This window comes from Gavialis gangeticus, unplaced genomic scaffold (genome assembly GCF_001723915.1).
Source record: "Gavialis gangeticus isolate Ggan-Ray unplaced genomic scaffold, GavGan_comp1, whole genome shotgun sequence".
NCBI lineage: Eukaryota > Metazoa > Chordata > Crocodylia > Gavialidae > Gavialis > Gavialis gangeticus.
In genome coordinates this window covers 5,665,685-5,671,809 of record NW_017729016.1, presented here as the reverse complement: position 1 = coordinate 5,671,809, position 6,125 = coordinate 5,665,685, and the positions used below count along the sequence as shown (strand labels likewise).

The 6,125-nt window shown below is 56.9% G+C and overlaps 1 protein-coding gene across 2 annotated transcripts in view; it reads right to left on the bottom strand.

Annotated features, from left to right (window-relative positions):
* The window catches only part of TRAF7 (TNF receptor associated factor 7), a 37,008-nt gene extending 34,493 nt beyond the window's left edge, over positions 1-2,515 (bottom strand). Inside the window, exon 1 of one of the 2 annotated variants that reach the window (XM_019512746.1) lies at positions 2,446-2,515. The gene's annotated coding sequence lies outside the window, so the exon portion shown is untranslated. The remainder of the gene's footprint in view (positions 1-2,445) is intronic. The other variant, XM_019512747.1, reaches the window with a different exon arrangement.
* Positions 2,516-6,125: the final 3,610 nt, after the last annotated feature.

Genomic DNA, 6,125 nt, shown 5'->3' with positions numbered 1-6,125 from the left:
TTGCGGATGTCCAATCTATACCTCCTCTCCATCAGCTTGTGCCCATTACTCCTTGTTATGCCAGCGGGCGCTAGGGGAAACAGCGTCTCCCCCAAACCCTTCTGGTCCCCCCTAGTGAGTCTATAGACAGTCACCAGGTCCCCCCTCAGCCACGTTAAAGTGTTCTGCCACAGGGAAAGCAGAAGCCAGGTTTCAAGGTGCCTTGCTGCCTTGGAGGGGCACCTACCGAAGGAAGGTGGCCAGTGCAGGAAGCTCACAGGGCTGGACTTGAGAAAGGCCCATGACAGCCAGAGTGGGAAGAATTTGGCACCTGCTTAGTCCTGACCCGAACTGGTCAGAGGAAACATGTTCCCCAATTCCTCGGGATCCCGCCGCACAGGCACAGGCTCCTTGGAACACTTGGTCCTCCAACTCACCCCTCCTGTGACTCACATCTGTGCTTGTGCGCGCCCCGTCACGTCCTAGACCCACCTGCAGTCCGTGGTGGGGGAGAAGGGTGCATCGTGTCACGTAGCAAGAGTCGCCGAGCCCAACCCCAGGGGCAGGGAGGGTGTCCGGACGGGGCTGGGATGGCGAGAGAAGGAAGTCAAACAGCACTGAGTGGTCCGCACAAGCCACTGCACTGCTGGCACCGACTGCACCCTCTTGCTCGGTTGTCCCACGGGGTCTAACCATGTGGTCAGGGCTGAGTGGTGGGGCAATGGATGTTTAGTGGTGATCTGGACAACCACCATTTCCATGGGCAAAGGACTCGAGGCTCCAGAGCTTCCCCCAACACTACATCTATGGAAGCCATTTCTAAGAGCTCTAGAAAAATGCACAGCTGAGCGCAGCCTAGGCTTAGCCATTTACCTGAGAACAATGCAGACTGCGCAGGCAACGTTTCCCACCTTCACCACTCTGCTCAAAATCACCTTGGCAAGGCAGGCAACAACTATTCTCCCCATTTCACAGATAGGGAAACCAAGGCACAGGCAGGGGAAACAGGGCCTGCGGGGTGAGGAAATTCATCCAAACCTCAGCCTTGGTGGCGTGGCGCACAACTCCTTCTGCTTTGCAGGACTTCAAAACCAACTGAGCAGCTCAGGACCAGAGCTAGCAAGCACAGGAACCCACTCGACAGAGACAGACCCAGGACCCCCTGCCCCAGCTCCCGGCCTCCCACTCAGACCAGACATCTCAGCTCTTCAGAGCAGAGGAACTCACCTGTGGCAAGCTAAACTCCTGCACCCCTGCTTGGTCCCAGCCTGTGAGTTTGACTCGCTGTGGAGTCAAAAGCCACCTTCCATTTGGACTGTGAAGGGTTTAAAGACCAGGGAAGGCACTCAACGATATGGTTCAACAGCGGTCACCAAAGGGCTCATGGTCAGCACTGTGTGGCACCTGGAAAAACCTGGATGTGGAGTGGCACATTGCATGCTCCTTCCCTAAACCACCTGCCGGTTCAGCTGGAGGAATATTTCTCCTCTGTCTCCTGTCCCAAATGGCTGCAAACATCTCCAGAGAGCTGCTCCGTTCTACCCTAGAGATGGCTGCATTTCCCCATGAGAATCCAGAGATTTCAGCAAGAGCACACCAGGATTATTCTGGAGGAGAGGAAGGAAAGGCAGCCACAGCCACGCTTCAAACACGCACTGTCAGGGGCTTTTGCTCTACACTGCTTTGAAACGTGATAACCTGCTTTGCCGTGCGCACTGAGGTTTCTTTACAGATCTATTGGCACATGCCAGCTTTTTCACAAAAGCAAAGCAAAGCAAAGCAAAGATTCTGGTGTGTTTCCACCATCTGCCCCTGCTAGCACAGTCCCCGTGAACTTTGCTGTGTAAAGCAGCCAAATGCAATGCAACCTGGCTAATGTTTACTGCCAGGCAGGCTGCTAACTCAAATCAGAACAAGGGAAGGAGCTCTTGTGCTTTCTAGACGCTTGTGGGGGCTGCTCTGGCTATAAAAGATATTCACAAAGCCTGGAAATGCTGGGCACCCCGACACTTCTAAACAGCCCTGTGCTTCTGAGTCGTGACAATGGGAATCTCCGAACCCCATGACAGACTCCGGTCCAAACCCACAGCCCCAACCCAGTGAACAATTACAGTCTCTTCCTCGTAGCATCCGGCATCGTGCATTTTCAAACCACCACCAAAGCATTAAGGAGACATCAGCTCATCTTAAAAGTGCTTCTCCACAGCAAAGCCCCTGGGGGGGCTGCACAAGAAAGGGCTTTTATAGCTGTATAAAACCTTGGCGTGGGGGAGTTGTTACGTCGGCTAATGCATCCCCATTAGCTGCAGGTGACAGGGAGCTGGTCCCAGACCAGACGAGGAGCTCAGATCCTTGCTAAGCCCTGCGTATGGCTCTGAAAACATGCAAGGTGCCCTTCGCTCCAGCCCACCTGCCTCCTCCCCTGCCAGCGCACTTGTTGCTCACTGCACCAGGCGAGGCACTGACCTGGCGTGGGACTCACCCCCGGCTGAGCTGGACCGGAGATGCGAAGCCTGCGACTGGGGCAGCCTTTCCCTCATTCAAAATGTCTGTTGCCCTGGCTGCATGCGTGTGCGCGTCTGTGAGTGTGTGCATGCGCGCACGCGCGCGTGTGTGCAGGGTGAGGTAAACAGAAAGGCATGCGGAGCAGTGGGCGATATGTAAATGCATCTGGAAAATCCCGCTGCTCGGCCAATCCCCGCGCAGCCTCGCAGCTCCGGCCAGGCTGCCCCAGCCTGAGCAGAGCGAGTAAGGAAAGCCCTCCCCGCACATGGTCTTCCTCCTCTAACCAAAGGAGCCCCAGGCATGCCACAGGCCAGGGCAGGCTGGCTCTAGCCGGCTCTTCCAGCTGACGGGCAGGCTGAAGACGGAAGTCGTTGCCAAGCCAGCCACGCTGTGAGCAGTTTCGTAAACAGCAGCTCCCTGCGGAGGAGCGGAGAACGCAGGGCACGTGTGCTGGGCTCTGAGCCGGTGCCGAGACAGCAGAGCCTGTAGCTGGAGGCACTGTGCTGCCAACCTGCCCACGGCGGGAGGAGAAGCCCACGGCTCCCTCTCACAGCCCTTCCCCAAACCACCTGCTTAGGTCTTGTCCTTGCTCCTATGGGAGATGCCATCACCTGGGCTGAGGCTCAGAACTCAGGCCGTGCTAAGTGGGTGGGGAGGACAGGCTGCGACAGCAGAAAGGTTGGGCCACACGTCACTAAAACAGGTGGCCTGTTGTATTTGCAGATCAGGGTGGGATGTCCAGATGCCTATCCTGGAGACCTCACCCTGCTCCACAGCAAGAGGAAGAGGCTCCAGGGACTTCTGCTGGGAAATCCCCTCCCTCCAGCCTGCCCCTGCCCTGCGGTGACCCGACTGGAATGTAACAGCCCAGGGCTTGTCCCATGCATCACTGCCAGGGTTCACGCCAGCCACGGGCAAGTTGCAGCCCACTCAGGACTGGTGCCAAAGAAGCTGCATTTGCCCTGCGGACCCAGGCCATGCCGTTCCCCATCAGCTCATCAAACAATACAACTTCCTTAGGGCATGTTCAAACCAGGAAGGGGTTCATGTACGACAGGCTGCTGTTCAGAGCACTGGGGCCCTCTGGTTCTGACTCTGGCGGCAAGACTGCAGCCTGGCTGGCCGGGCACCCTGGCTCTGGAGGGGTTAATCCATGCTGTTAGATAACAGCTGGATTCTGGGGCATCAATGGGGAAGCTGTTAGCACTCCCAGGATGTTCACATGCCCATGCTCATTGTGCACCAGTGTGGCTTTGATGGCTGGGCTGCTTGGGTATCTGCTGGGAAACACTCCTCATCCCAGCAACACTCCAATGGCAGCTGATCTTGGCCAGCTCAAAGTGCAATGGATCTTGCCCTCTGGTTTGAATGGACAGAGGGGCTGCTTAGCTGGAGTCTGGACAGGGAGCAGGCACTGCAGACAGGCCTATCCAAGCTGTAGGGCAGGTACTGGGTGGGGACTTGGCTGGGCTGGGATCAGACCTCTGCTCTTTACATGGACTTAAGGCTAGGCTTGGGGAGGTCACTTCACCTCCCTGAGCCCAACACAGATGCAGAGAGGCCAGACGAATGGAATGGCCCAGACCATTCAGACCCTGGCCCTTGCTGCGGGGGCAGTCACTGAAGTCAAACCCTGGACGGAGATGGAGACTGTGCCTTCTCTGGACAGTGGCTATGAGAGCCTGCCCTGGCAGCAACATCCTCTGGCTCCCGTGCCCAAGCAGTTGTGACTGCAAAGAACTCTTTCCTCTCTCCTCTCCAATTCCAGAGGTGTGAACGCTTCTCTTCTGCAGAGCCATGCAGGGAGCTGCAAAGCTCTGCACAGTGCCAACACAACAGGGGCTGAGTCCCAGGCAGCAGCACAGATGAACCCTATTAGAAAGAGGCCGGTGGCAAGCAGGATGGGTGTCTGTTTCTGCTCCTCACAACCTTCAAAATGGCCACATCAGATGCTTTCCAAGTACACAAGCACTGACTGAAGGGAACAAGGCAGATGGATCGCATCAGGGCCAAAATCCAAGCCTTAAATCCATGCTCACAAATGACTTCTGGCTGCGAGCCCACAGTAAACAGCTGAGGTCAACATGGGACCTTCAGCAGAGACCAGTGACTCGCACACCCAGCCATTACCTGACAAAAAAGTTCAAGCGTCGGACATACTCGTTTTCGGTGGGAAACTCCCAAGAGGCCCTGAAGCAGAGAAAGCAAACAATCACATCTTCTCCCCAGGGTCCCATCCAGCAGAGTGGGCAGGGAGGCTGGTGGCATGGAGGTGGGTTACCTCCTCATCCCCTTTCCATCTGGCCAGGACCAGTGCTCTTTCTGTCCAGCATTCCCTTTACAGCTGGTGCAAATGGCCCAAGCTCATAATCCAGGGGCACGTGCAGGTGTCACCTGTCCAGACTGACAGGTAGTTGCTTGAAGCTACAGTCCAACAGCTGCTTAACACCGTCACCAGCCAGCACAGGACAGGTGAGGAAGAACCCCTCCTCCAGCTGGAACTACAGGGGCCTGAAGGAGGCAGACTGAAATCACTGGAATTGAAACAACCCGATCGGCAATACTTCCAAGTTCAGCAAATCCATTAATGCCAGGCAGGAGCTCTCTGCAGAGGCGGCAGTCTCCACAGGGAAGGTACAGCAACCTGCTCCTGGCTTAGTACACAGACATCAAAAGCTGTTGATGGCTGCATGGAGCTTTCCTTTCACACCCACCAGCACACAGGAGCAGACAGGCTCCTGATTAGCAGCTGACAATGGCACCCCTGCACAAAAGCAAGCCGAACTGAAATAAAGCCTGTGCTTCACAGCTCCGCAGAACAAAGGGGATCAGCAGGGTGAAATGACTGATCATCAAGCAGGGGAAAGTGTTTGATAGCAGCTCTGGGCACAAGGACAGCAGCTAGAAGTCGGTGGAAGAATTAGGCTGAAGTGGCCGGAGATAAAGAGACCGAGAGAACAGTTTTCTGCTCTGCAGCGAGGAGGAAAAACGGTGACAATTGCAGAGACCTAGCACTGATGCGCATCGGGATGTGCTGGGAAAGCAAAAGGCACAAACCCAGAGGAAACCCTGGTACTGAGGAGATGGAGGGAAATGCAACACTACCAGTGACGCCAGCCAGGGCAGACATGTAACAACAAGGGCAAAGAGGTTTGCAGCGTAACCCTGTGACAAAGGAGCGTGTCCAGCAGTGTGCAGCAGAGATGAGGGGGCGAGGACAGCGACAAGAGGCTCAAGGCTGGGCAGCAATGGCCTCAGTTCGAGCTGAGGAACAGTAAAGCCCCCGCCGCCTTCCTGCACCAAACTCCCCAGTTTTCGGTGAAACACCTGGGAAGAGCAAGAAGCCAAGTGCGCAGCGCTGCCTGCCGCCCCCCGCCGCCATCCAGCCGGCTCCTCTCCGCACCCCAGGACGGCACGGCCAGCCGGGACACAGCAACGCTGGGGAGCCCCAGCGCAACCCGCATGCCCAGAGGCCAAGGGATCGCGACCCCACGGGGGCGGCCGCATCCTGCAGAGGCCAATGCAGGAAGGGGCCAGGGCAGCTGGGAGGGATCGCGCACCCCTGTACCGGCCAGTTCCCCCAGCACGGACCCCTGCCCTGGCTGGGCCTCCTTGCCAGCCCCAGCCCCAGCCCCCGGCCC